General features: G+C 45.0%; 1 protein-coding gene and 1 non-coding gene across 7 annotated transcripts in view; one reads left to right on the plus strand and one right to left on the minus strand.

The window, feature by feature from the left end:
- The window catches only part of MACF1 (microtubule actin crosslinking factor 1), a 340,946-nt gene that overhangs the window by 304,827 nt on the left and 22,268 nt on the right, over window positions 1–13,851 (minus strand). The window lies entirely within an intron of this gene.
- On the plus strand, window positions 3,709–3,895 carry LOC139182427 (U2 spliceosomal RNA). Its single transcript, XR_011566088.1, has one exon. It is a non-coding gene; the product is annotated as a U2 spliceosomal RNA (small nuclear RNA).

The raw sequence follows: 13,851 nt of genomic DNA on the forward strand, positions 1-13,851 counted from the left end.
AGTGGCTGAGCCAAGATTCCAACCCCTTGTTTTTAACTAAACCAACCTGCTTCAGCAAGTACTTTTGAACCAATTAACAATCTTTTATTAATTTCAAGCACTGTATGTTGAGTGAATTAATAAAGAGACTTTATAAATCCCATCTATTTCTCCCATTTTTACATAAGGAAACTGGCCCAAAGAAGTAAATTGACTTGACCAGAATCACAAATTAGTTAGTATCAGAATTAGGTACCCAACCCGTCTCCTGATTTCCATTACATCCCATAAATTTGAGGACAACAGCAATACATGAAAACAGAGAGCACGGATGCTAGAAACTGCTGCTGCTGCTGCTAAGTCGCTTCAGTCGTGTCCGACTCTGTGCGACCCCAGAGACGGCAGCCCACCAGGCTTTCCCGTCCCTAGGATTCTCCAGGCAAGAACACTGGAGTGGGTTGCCATTTCCTTCTCCAATGCATGAAAGTGAAAAGTGAAAGGGAAGTCGCTCAGTCGTGTCCGATTCTAGCAACCCCATGGACTGCAGCCCACCAGGCTCCTCTGTCCATGGGATTTTCTAGGCAAAAGTACTGGAGTGGGGTGCCACCTCAGTTCAAACCTTGGCTCTGCAATTTACCAACTGTGTGATTTGGGCAAGTCACTTTACCTCTCTGTTTGGTTTCCTTACCTGAAAATGGAGATCCTGTCTTACATCACTACTCTAAGGACTGAATGAATAAAGACACACATAAATTTTTGTGCCTGGAATATTAATACGTGTTATATTTGTTAACTGCTTCTGCTCCAACTATTATTAAATAATGCTAAGTAAAACATCAAAGAGGATACATATACTGACTGTAGTTTTATTAAACTGCAGACAAATGCACTCATTGATAGAGAGGGAAACGAGAAATAGGCTCTTTGTTCCTGTAAATTTGCCTAATTCAGTTATTAGCAATAACATTTATTTTTTACTCTGTACCAGGCTCAGTATTTGATATGTTACAGACAATACTAAATTTCATTAAATCTAAGACACCATCAACTGCAGAAAGAATCAGTATTTCATTTACTCTCCCCAGCAGCCCATTGAAGTAGAGAGTTCCCTTATTCTGCAGATAAGAAGCTGAGACATAGAGAGGTTAAAGAATTCATCCAAGGTCACACAGCTATTCAATGGCCAAACCAGGTCTCAATCCCAGATCTATCAGACTCCAAAATCCCTTACACTGAACTGCTTTATTACCAACTTGGTGCTGTTCAAATTTTTCATGGAATCACCTGGGAATCTCGCTAAAATAAAAACTGATTTATAGGTGGGGGTGGAGCCTAACACTGTGCATTTCTAACCAGCTCCCAGGTGCTGTGGATGCTGCTAGCCCTGGATCACCAAGTCTCTAACTATTCTGCTTCCATTACAATTCTTCCTCCTCCTGGGTCTCCATTCCCAGCTGGGCAATCAGCTAATGAAAAGGACTTTAACTCCCAAAAGACAGAGGAACCTCCTAATTAAGTCTTTGTTTCTCTGCCACCTTCCCTGCTCCTTCCTCTCCCCTCCTGGGCCCCACTCTCTTTTCTAAGGCAGGCTACACAAAGCTACGGAGAGGAAGCTAATAGGGAGTTCAAAATGAATGGCTGGGGAACCTAAGGGGATTTCTAACAAAAACAATGTTAACCTTATGCTTGGATGATCTGGGGTGACAAGGTACCACCTCAAAGTCCACATGTGACTCTGAAAGGTGAGTGAAAGCTCCTGGAGTAAACTGGAAACTAAGGATTATTTACTCCCATCATTTCTCCAAAGATAATGGGTGTGACCTCTCCCCACCCCCACTCTCAGTTTAGGTCTCTGAGCAACACAGGTAATTACAGTCTGCCTACTTACTACAGAAACAGCTAGCTTCAATCAGGTGCAGTCCTCTCTCCTGCTCTACCTGGCCTACATTTTTTAGGTATTGTCTTTGTTTGTGCTCTTTGTGCTTATGAACACTACCAAACACATTCAGAAGTGCCGCACTGGCCTGAGCCTTTCTATAGTGGTCCTGGGTGCCTAGGTTAGAAAACAAGTCCGAAATTCAGTTCTGTGTGAGGTAATTGAATGGCGGGCTAGCATTGCCCAGAGCATGGGATTGTTTTTTGACTCAAGAGCTCCACAGACCCCTCTCTGTCACCACGATCCCTCCCTCTATTCCATGGGGTTGGCTTATGGAAAACAATTCTGAATACTCATTGGAAGGACTGATGCTGAAGTTGAAACTCCAGTACTTTGGCACCTGATGTGAAGAACTGACTCACTGGAAAAGACCCTGATGCTGGGAAAGATTGAAAGCAGGAGGAGAAGGGGATGACAGGATGAGATGGTTGGATGGTATCACCGTCTGGATGGACATGAGTTTGAGCAAGCTCCAGGAGTTGGTTGATGGACAGGGAAGCCTGGAGTGCTGCAGGCCATGGGATTGCAGAGTCAGACGTGACTGAGCGACTGAACTGAACTAAACTGAAACAATCCTGAATATTCAATGGAAAGACTGATGCTGAAGCTCCAGTACTTTGGCCACTTGATGTACAGAGCCAATTCACTGGAGAAGACCCTGATGCTATGAAAGATTGAGGACAGAAGGAGAAGGGGGTGGCAGAGAATGAGATGGGTAAATACCATCACCAATTCACTGGACGTGAATCTGAGCAAACTCTGGGAGATGGCGAAGGACTGGGGAACCTGGTGTGCTGTAGTCCATGGGGTCCCAAAGAGTCAGCACAGCATAAGGACTGAACAACAGCAATAAACAGTACTGCAACTCTATTTGAGCAAATCAAATCAGACCATTTTCAAGAGCAGTCTGACTTGAAAATCTTAAGTTGCTTTAAAGCAACTTAGACTACAAAATCAAAATTTAAGGTAAGAGGGCCTCCTGCCCAGTGGAGTTCACCAGGCCTGAGTACAAAAACCTAGTTCAGCTGCTTACCAGCATGTGACCCTCAGGGAACTTACTCAGGTTCCTTAAGCTTTGGCCTCCTCATCTGCAATATCCACCAATATCACTGGACTGTCACAGGATGCTACTTGTGACGATTAAATGAGATAAAGCACCTAGCATTCAGGGTTTAATATGTATTAGTTTCCTCTCCCCACCCCTGCTCACAGGGATACACAGTCAAGCCGATAATGTGCATCTGTTCCAAATCACATAAAGGAACTGTGTTTAGGCATGGTTTCATTAAAAAAAAAGAAAGAAAGAAAAACCGCCACTCGCCTGGTGAGATCTGGCTCTGGCACCAGTTAGTTACATGACCTTGGACAAGTTACTAACACTTTTCCATTCCTCATTTCATTTCCTTCCAAGAAACAAGAGTGAGCTCAACTGATCATTTCCAGTTCATTCATTTGACAAATATTTATTGAGTACCTTACTCAATGGTAAAGAACCCGCCTGCCAACACAGGAGATGCAGGCTCGATCCCTGGGTCAGGAAGATCCCCTGGAGAAGCAAAATGGCAACCTACTCCAGTATTCTTGCCTGGAGAATCCCATGGACAGAGGAGCCTGGCGGGGGTCCTAGGGGTTGCAAAGAGTTGGACACAACTAAGTGACTAAACAACAGCGTACACCAGACACTCTTCTGGGCACTAGGAACACAAGAGCTAATAAATAAAAACATGCAGGAACTTCCGCTCTGCCTTTAGACAGATACATAAACAAGAGGAAGCTGCTAATAACAGCAACAAATATCTTCTGCCTTTATTAGCTCCTTTAAAATTGCCCACACTTACCAGTTTAATATCTGATACGCCCTCTATCCAAGGACAATATATTAAATGGATTTTTGGAGCAGGGAGTTGGGATACGAGATTGCTCCATCCACTCCTAGCTCTGACCTGATACTGCAGTACCTCCAAGAATGGTGCACCCCCTCAGGGGGAAAAAAGTGGTGCAGAAAAGTGGATTTTAGTTGGTCTGCCATGGAGAACTAGGACTTTGGCCTTTGGTCTTTCTGACTCTTGCTTTTCACTACAGCTTGTGTGTAACTGCACAGGCACCCTCTGAGAAACATGTAGGGATGGTTTTTCAGAGCTTTTTTTTCTTTTACCACCCGAAACAGAGACAAAAAAAAAACGTCCACACTAACATACCACCCGATGTGAACAGTTTTACAGTTTTGGGAAGTTTTTTCAGGTAGGAGTTTGAAGTAAGAGCAAAGTCGGAGTAAAGAGCAATCACAGCAGTACTGGTAAGAGATAAGGCTCTGAACTCATATATTAGCGGTGGCACTGGAGGAGATGAGCGGTGGAGAGTCACAGGAGACAGAATCCATGGGACTTGTTGAAAGCCTGGTCGCCTGGGCAGGATGCAGGAGAGGGAGGAGACCTGCATGAAGCCAGATTCCTGGCTTGGACACCTGGATGGGTGAGGAAGACATTCAGCTGAGCAGGGGACCCAGGAAGTGAAGTAGGTCTGGGAGCAGGGAGGGGTACAATGATGCCCATTTGGACATATCAAGTTTGAGATGTCTGTGGGACAATCGTATGGAAAAACCCATTGCAGGTACTGTAAGTTGTTGGAAGAACAAAGAAATATAACCACTACCAATATTTGCAAAGTGGTTCACTTTTTTCAAGTATTGATACATCACATCCATCTCATTTGACACAACCTACACCCTGAACAAGATCATAATTAGGTTGAGAAGTTCAAACAAATACATACAAAAAGTTAACTAACAACAACAACAAAACGTAAGAAATGCTACAAGGCAGTTTTGGTTTATGATGAGTTGCAAGAAAAACACTTGTTATACTTAAACCACTAATCAAATCCTCACTCAACTTTCTAATCTCTGGAGCTTTTATTTCTTCAACTTTCCATATTATCACAAGCCTATCTGCTGAAGGCATTACACATCTTTACAAGCCCGAAAGTGAGATGTGATCAAGAGGAGGAGGCGGGAGAGGAAAGAAGGCAGAGACTGTGGCTCTGCTTTTAGACAAAGACAGAGGGAAGCCGCCAACAGCAGCAACAGGGACGGCAGGCTGCCTCTCCCCCAGGGCAGTGCCCCCATGCCCACCCAGACTTACTAACAGACCGCCTGTGCCCACAGCTACAGCGGCTACTGCCTCTTATCCCTTCTCAATGGCATGTTCATGCCAGGGCCTCCACTGCCTCACCCCAGGAGCCGCCCACAGGATGATGCAAGAGAGGAGGCCTGCGAGATGGGAATCTAATGCTCCCTCTAAAGCTTTCCCTCCCACAGGCAGGTGGAGGGAAATTCCAGCCCCTCACAGACACCCATTCTTCTAATAAAGGCAGCACTACATGAAGAGTGTTATGATACTAATTAAAAATGACAACAATAAAAACAATGAATCAGTCCTCTGGGAGAGGTGAGGATCTCAAAGCACCCCGCCTAAACTAGTCTGGTCCGCTCTCCTTTTGGGAAACTAACCAACAGAGGCTGGGATGGGTCCTACATTCCGATGCCCAGAGGTGCCCCAGACCAGGCCAGACCAGTTTCTTTCCAATCCAACAGCAACCCCATGGCTCATTTCTAGTGTCTGCAGAAGGTCAGGGATGAATTTCCTCATGTTACAATTGTACAGGGAACCCAAGTGTTCCAGATGGTCTCCTGCCTACCACTCCAGCCACAGGCCACAGAGAGCAGGGGGCGCAGTTAGGATCCTGACCTGGCTGTATGGAGAGGGAACATGGAAATAAGGTTCTGCACGACTGGAAAGGGCACTGAGAGAAACGGCCTGACACCAAAGGGCCACAGACAGCCGCTCCCTGTCACTCTGCTTGGAACAGAAGATAAGCTTGACTCTGTCAAACCCCTTTCCCTCTGGACTAGGTCTCTTTTTAGGGAGAATTTCTATTGGGAAAATGATAGCTAAAAAAGGAGTAACCATCTATTATGTGTTCAACTGCTTATCCTTTCTTTATTGTCTGTCATTTGTAACATCCACTGTATACTTCCATTCCTGGGGGGCAGATAGAGGGTTTATGAACTCCACTTATTCAGTGGTAGATACTGTGCTACATTCACAGAGGCTCCTAACAGAGGCATTTTTTGGCTGATGGTGATGACAAGGCTAGCAGAGGGTGATCATACATGTAAAGCAGCATCCCCTGGAGTGATCCACCGCGTTTTGTGAAAGGAGAGGCAAGGAACAAACAAGCGTGCACACACACACCTCCTGCAGGACTCAGAAACTGTACTGGATCAGCCAAACCAGGGACTGAAATGAGATCAAAGATTCTCCAAATTAGTGGAGACACACCTTCCACTCCCAGGGATGACTCACATCAAGTTTACCCAATATAGAGTCCAAATTTACAAAACGAAGAACAGAAAACAAGTCACACTGTGGAGAACATACCAGTTAACAACTACATCAGAGAACATCACAGGGGGAAGACCTAAGTCAATTCTGAAGGGGACCTAATACACCAGGAAATACCCTCTACACTAAAGGTAAAAAACCCAAGCAAGCAGAGGACAAAGGGAAGGGTAACTAATACTCTTTGTAGATATAAAGGTCAGATAAACTCTGAAGGACACTATCATGATTTGAAAAATTGTGATTATATTGACCTTCCCTGGTGATTATATATTAACCTTCCCTGGTGGCTCAGATGTATAGAGTCTGCCTGCAATGCAGGAGATGCGGGTTTGATCCCTGTGTTGGAAAGATCTCCTGGAGAAGGAAATGGCAAACCCACTCCAATATTCTTGCCCGGAAAATCCTACGGACAGAACAGCCTGGCAGGCTACAGTCCATGTGGTGACAAAGAGTCAGACATGACTGAGCGACTTCACTTTGACTATACTGAACCTGCTAAGGTAAGGCAGGGGAGGTTCTGAGTCATGAGAACAAATCCATCACGTCCGCTGCCTGCCTGCCAAAATCAACAAAAAGGAGGCTGCGTCCTCCACAATAGCCACTCTGTTTAGTCTTGCAAAGAACCCGGACTTCACAAGCCTGGTCCAAACAGAATAGGAAATACTAATCCTGCAGTCTTCATAGAAAGCACCAATGTTCCTGAGCTCAACTGCCCTGGGGAGAGTAAGCGAGGCTAGCTCATGAGGACTCCCACAACAGACAGTGAGACGAGTATTAAAGACCACAGGGGAGAAAAGCCTCCCTCTTTGTCAAGAGTCAAGATGCTCCTAACTGCAAAAGTCAGATTAAGTCAACAAATAGAGAAAAAATCAATTCCTGCCCTGTATTTTACTAAATGATAGAAAAGAATATACAAGTTACATAAGGTTCTGAAAGACTTTAAAATTTTCCTAGGGGCACAAAATAAAAGTCAGAAAATAATATAAACAATCAATAACCAAGCAGATGTTACGTTTTCTTAGAAAGACCCCTGATTCTGTGCATATGTGCTTAGTCACTCAGTTGTCTCCAAGCCTTTGCAACCCCATAGACTGTAGTCTGCCAGGCTCCTCTGTCCATGGGATTCTCCAGGCAAGAATATTGGAGTGGGTCGCCATGCCCTCCTACAGGGGATTTTTCCTACCCAGGGACAGAACCCAGGTCTCCCACATTGCAAGCAGATTCTTTACCATCTGAGCCACCAGGGAAGCCCAAGAATACTGGAGTGGGTAACCTATCCCTTCTCCAGGGGATCTTCCCAAACTAGGAATCGAACCAGGGTCTCCTGCATTGCAAGTGGATTCTTTACCAGCTGAGCTACCAAGGAAGCCCCCCACCCCACCCAACCCCCGTTCTGTAAAGACCCTTTATTCTTCCATCAAACCTACACTGGAAAACTTGGATCCCAGATCAATCCACCTGTCTGCTCTCTCAGTGTCTAGACTCAGGTTGTTGAGTGCTTCTGGAGTTAGAGGGAGAGAATGAACACACCTGGGCAAGCATGCGCACACACACACACAGACGCACAACCCCTACTCTCAGCAGACAACTTCACCCCCTACTTCCAGAGAGAATAGAATCCATCAGGAGAAATTCCCTAGCCTCTAATCAACCAGCTCGGCCACCTGCATTCTTGCCTTCCTCCATCTTTCTCATCAGACACATTCCTCTTCGGACTCTGGATCTCATGCTTTCATCAATTATTCTCTTCCTCCCTTGAATTTTATTCTTTCCTCTGCTGACTCTTCCCAAACAGTACTTAAACTTAATTCCATGTTAATGTTTAATTCTGTGTTACAGTTAACAAGCAAAATGCCCTCCACCCCTACATCCCCCTCTAACTAGTCTGGGCCTTCCTCCTCTCTGCTTCATCCAAGTCCAGGTTTCCAAACCTACTTCTCATTCACTCCCCAACCCACTGCTTTCTGGACTATACTTTCCATACTGAAAATGCTCCAGGACAAGGTGACCTTTCTAACAGAGGAGAAAGTCTTGCTTGACCTCTAAATAATCTGACACGGTGTGACACAACTTCCTTCTTGAACTCAGGTCTCCCCTCTTCGTCCTACATCTCTGGGCGCTCACTTTCGGTGGACAATTTCCTTCACGGGATCCTCTTCCTCTGGTCCCCAAGCCACCCTCTCCTTGGAGTTCCCCAAGGTTTTTGTCTCTCAGTGTACACGCACTCGCTCAGCAACCTCCTGGTCCGTCCACTCCTATCTAGAGCCCTCCTGAGCCCCACATCCTATAGGTGCCCTCCGGCAGGGCACCTCTACCGGCGCCCCTCAGAAACCCCAACTTCAACACAACCAAAGCGGAACTCAGTACCATCCCCTGCGCCAGCACTGCCACCAGTCCCCACAAATAGCCTTCCTCCCCTTAGATCCCGATTTTAGTTAATGACACCACCCACCCACACAGAAGCCTGCAAGTCATCCTAGGTTCTCCCCTCTCACACCACATCCAGTTAGTCAACAAAACCCATGGATTTTACCCCTTAACATTTCTTGATTTGTCCACTTCACATTGCTATGTCCACACCTTAGTTTAAACTCTAATCACTCGTAAATCACTCTAACAGCCGCCTAACTGGTCTGTCATTAGCCTTGCCCCTCTCCAGTCCTCTGTCACAACTCTGCTACAGCAGGGGTATTTCTAAAGTGTAAATCCAATCCTAGTCTTCCTTGCCTAAGATCCTTCAATGGCTCCCCAAAGCCTGTAGGGTGAGGTCTAAACTCTCTGCAGTATGGCAGAGAATCAGTCAACATTCCAGCCCTGCCCACTCTTCCTACCTCATCTCATTTCTCCTCCCCTCACATCCTCCACTCCACCCTTAACTAAGATCCCATGTTTCCTCTCCTAAGGCTCTCCACCCCTCCTCCTGTTCATGCTGCCCAGAACGCCCTTCACCTGAACTTTCTGCCCAGAGTCCTGACTTCTCCAGGTGGCAAGTCAGTCACTCCCCCTTGGATGCCTCCCTGGCCCTCCCCACCTGGCCGTCACGGGTACCCCTTTTCACTATCTAGGTGGCAAGTCAGTCACCCCCTCTTGGATGCCTCCCTGGCCCTCCCACCTGGCCATCATGGGTACCCCTTTTCACTATCTAGGTGGCAAGTCAGTCACCCCCTCTTGGATGCCTCCCTGGCCCTCCCCACCTGGCCGTCATGGGTACCCCTTTTCACTATCTAGGTGGCAAGTCAGTCACCCCCTCTTGGATGCCTCCCTGGCCCTCCCCACCTGGCCGTCATGGGTACCCCTTTTCACTATCTAGGTGGCAAGTCAGTCACTCCCCCTTGGATGCCTCCCTGGCCCTCCCCACTTGGCCATCATGGGTACCCCTTTTCACGCCCATGGCACTAGACTCATGCTCACCAGCACTCCCTGCAATGGAAGGTCATTGTCAGTCCACCAAAATGTCTTCCCTGTTAGACCGTAAGGTCAAAGAGATGCAAAGACATTATCTTTGTTCCTTCAACACTTCGCCTACTGCCTAGTTCGGAGCAGATATTCAATAAATGATTATTGGACCTTCCCTGGTGGCCCAGAGGTTAAGACTCGTGCTTCCACTGCAGGGCATGGGTTCAATCCCTAGTTGGGGAACTAAGATCCCACTGCCACACGATGTGGCTAATAAATAAGCACTAGTTAAATGAATGAATGGATCCTCCAAACAACCCCTGACACTCTGGGAGATTAGCACTTTAAGATATAATGGAAGATTTTAGAAGGGATTTAAGAGGATTTCTTATGCAATTCTCAGCAGGTGTTCCTGGAAGCATACATTGAAGGTTGTCCGAGGATGGGAAGAGTGTGTGTCTGGGGCACTCAGCATTGCTAATTTAAGTGAGACGTAATGACCAAGAAACCCAATCTTGAGCCTTAGGTTCAAACACACAGCCCTATCTAACAAGTTCAGATGGACTAAATTCTTTAGAAGAAGATTTTTAAACAAGAAAAAACATTTTGCTTTGGAATAGCCCTGGAACAAGTGATAGTTAATTCTTTTCAAGACAAAATCTTCTAGAAGAGTTAACAATGTTGGTACAGTATCTAACCTTAGGTCCCTGTGCATGCTAAGTCACTTCAGTCATGTCGGGTTCTGTGCGACCCTATGGACTACACCCCGCCAGGCTCCTCTGTCCATGGTGATTCTCCAGGCAAGAATACAGGAGTGGGTTGCCATGCCCTTCTCCAGGGGATCTTCCCAACTCAGGGATGGAACCCACGTCTCTTTTGTCAATGCCACCTGGGAAGCCCTGCCCAGAATGTCTCTCAAACAGGCCCCTCCCTCTTTAATCTAACTTTAATCTAACCTCTTGACTCAATTGCAACAGTGACATGCAAGAGAGTCAATCTCCACTCTCATTCATCATTTACAGTCACTACACTAATCCTGTCCATTGCATAAAACTCAGGCTCCCCATATGAACGTTCAGGACCTTCTTTCCCTCGATCCCTAATCTTAATGTTATTTTTCAACGCTAAGTGCCCCCATCTTCCAGTTAACACCCTCCCCAATAGAGTATCTGCTTATAGCTGCTAGTAGAATGCAGTGTACAAAAGTGACCTTATTCACTGTTGAAGACCCACTGAAAAACATGGCCAAAAAAAAATTCCTTCCTACATATCTCAATTCAACATGCTCCTGCAGGTTGAAACCATCTGAACTTCAACAGACACTTCAAGCAAGCTTGTTCTTTTACCCACACAAAGGAATTGTTTACCTTTCTGAATAAAAACGATGAGAGAAATTTGCTATGTTAAGAGGCAACAACAGTACATCTGGCAAAGCCCTTGCCCAAGAGAAAGATGCTGACTGACCAATTCATTAACTTGTCCTAGGCAACAGCCCAAATCAACCCTGATAACTAGCACATCCTGATGACTGACACATAGTCCTGCAGAAGAAAGCAGTCCTGAACAGTGAAAGAAAAATAAGTGTTCGGGCCCCACAAAAGCAGACTCACAATCTGACACAAAATTTACGGAGCCAGAAGCAAGCTAAGGGTATGAGATCCCAGGCTGCTAAAAAGGGCCTATTCTTGAGAGCTGTGTTCTCTCCAGCTACAGCACATCTATCTGCAGGTAGGCCTGCCTTTCCACATTCTCCACCCATACACAGAAGGCATATAACCCAAAGCTCTACTTACTGCTCTGTATTTTTTTTAAATCATTTTCTGCATTAAGCACACACAACTTGTACAATATGAAAAGAAAATTATCTTAAAATATGACTTGAAAGTGCTGCCAAGATTGCCCTTTCTCTTGAGAGAAATTCTCTGCCAATGGACCACATGCAAAACAAGTATGAAAAGTCCCTACTCTGTAAGAATATAAAATCTCATTAGGGAAACAATTCAAACAGACATGAGGCAATGCAAGAATAACACAAAACAGTATATAGTTAAAAGACTAATTAGGAGGCAGACATTCCAGGAGATCAGTGAAGGGAGAGATCAATTTCTGATAGAGGAACGGGAAAAAGCCACATGGAGGACACAGGCCTTGTGCTTAGCGCTAATAAGGAGAGATAAGATGTGAAGAATCAAAGAGAAAGGGAGCAGGCATCCCAGGAAGAGAGAACATGAAGGCACAGGGGCAGGTATGAGGACCTGAGGGAACGATTACTGAGACCTGCCCAAATGAAGCACAGAGCTATCACAGTGGAGAGAATTAGCTGTGCAAGACAAGTCAAATTATGGAAGTCCAAATAAACCGGAGACAAAGACTCAGAAATTCAGTGTAATTTATTCTAGGAACTGAGAAGTTCTGGAAGAAAAAGATAGTATTTTACTAGAAGTAACAAAAAAGTAGGAATAAACATTCTTAGATACTGCAAACACACCAAGCCAATGGGTCTGAAAGAGTTCCTCCAGGCCTGGAAATTAGTAAATGCCCCTGACAGAAGCAAGAGAACAGAGGCTTAAACTCCAGCCAAGACCATGAGGAGCAAAGGCAGGAGCTTTAGCACTCCACACACCTAGTCGCAACGTGGCTCAACATATAATTGTCAGAAGCTGAAAGTGCCAACCTTATTTAGTAAAAGGAATGCCTGGGCGTTTTCAGGATCATTGAGAAAACACTACCAACTCATTGTGCAACCCGTAATTGTTCACTTGTGATTTGATCCTCTTCCCAGATGTGCACTCTGAAGTATTCTCTATACAATGATCTTGAAAACCTGAAATTGGCACTGAAAAGTACCAGGACAATTAGGCCTCAGCTGATGTATTTCCCTGGCGTGGATGATGTCACCTGCCAAGCAAGTCCAAGACAGTAAGCAAGCAAGCAAGCAGTAGCTCTCATAAGCACTGTTAGCACATGCACACATTTATGATTTCAACAGCATGAATGTGGCCAAACCTTGTGATTTCCCAGCAGACGGATTTGACTCACTTTCTGAATTAACAGTGTCCATGACCAGAAGTAGCAATTACTCTATTGTTCTGTCTAGAAGCTATCCACTCCAATTCATGGGCTGTGTTCTAAAAAGGAACTTAAAAACCAAGTGTACATTTAACTAAGAGATTGCTTCACAGTGTCACTTAGATAAACAATACCAAATCCTAAGCTTGTATTTTCCAACCACTGTGTTAACAAAACTTTATCACTTTGCACTACATTGTTTTAGTGATTTATATACCATGACACCTCTCCCATAATGAGAGAAAGATAAATCCTTCACAGCTCAGAGATCTGGAAATGCAGGCCACATAAAGTGTGTGACAGTCGTTCAGGGGCTAAAAACTGATAACAATAATGATATTAACAATGACAGTTAATCACTCTCAGAGACATACTGTACATAGAGGCAAAACTAGTCTGTGATGTTACAAGTTAGGATAGTGGGGGCAGGGGAGTGACTGGAAGAGAGTACAGGGAGGTTGTGGATGCTGATCATTTTTTGTTGATGTGAATGATGGTATACACGATATATGTTTGTGAAAATATTTTTCTGTATATATACTTTGATAAAAATCTAACTGAAAAAAAAAAAACAATGACAGTAACAACTATTTTCACAATTAACTCACTTCAACCAAGTCTCTGCTCTGATTTTTAATTTCCTTCTGCGTAGAAAAAGGAAAGAATGAAAGAATTTCCTTCCTTTCCATACAGCATGGAACTTTCATCTAGAAGCCTGGATCCTCTCACTGAACTTGCTCAAAGTCTCTTAGTTGTGTCCGACTCTTTGCAACCCCACTGACTACAATCTGCCAGATTCCTCTGTTCATGGAATTCTCCAGGCAAGAAAACTGGAGTGGGTAGCCATTCCCTTCTCCAGGGGATCTTCTTGACCCAGGGATGGAACCTGTGTCTCCTGCATTGCAGGCAGATTCTCTACCATCTGAGCCACCAGGATCCTCTGACTACTGGACAATAATTTAACTCTGTATTACTAAATTTGCCCACGTGTATAATACTTTCCTTACAGGATATTATGGAGATCAAATAAGGTAATGAATATGAGGCCGCTCTGTAAAATACAAAGTA

The sequence above is a fragment of the Bos indicus genome, chromosome 3 (assembly GCF_029378745.1).
Source record: "Bos indicus isolate NIAB-ARS_2022 breed Sahiwal x Tharparkar chromosome 3, NIAB-ARS_B.indTharparkar_mat_pri_1.0, whole genome shotgun sequence".
Classification (NCBI taxonomy): domain Eukaryota; kingdom Metazoa; phylum Chordata; class Mammalia; order Artiodactyla; family Bovidae; genus Bos; species Bos indicus.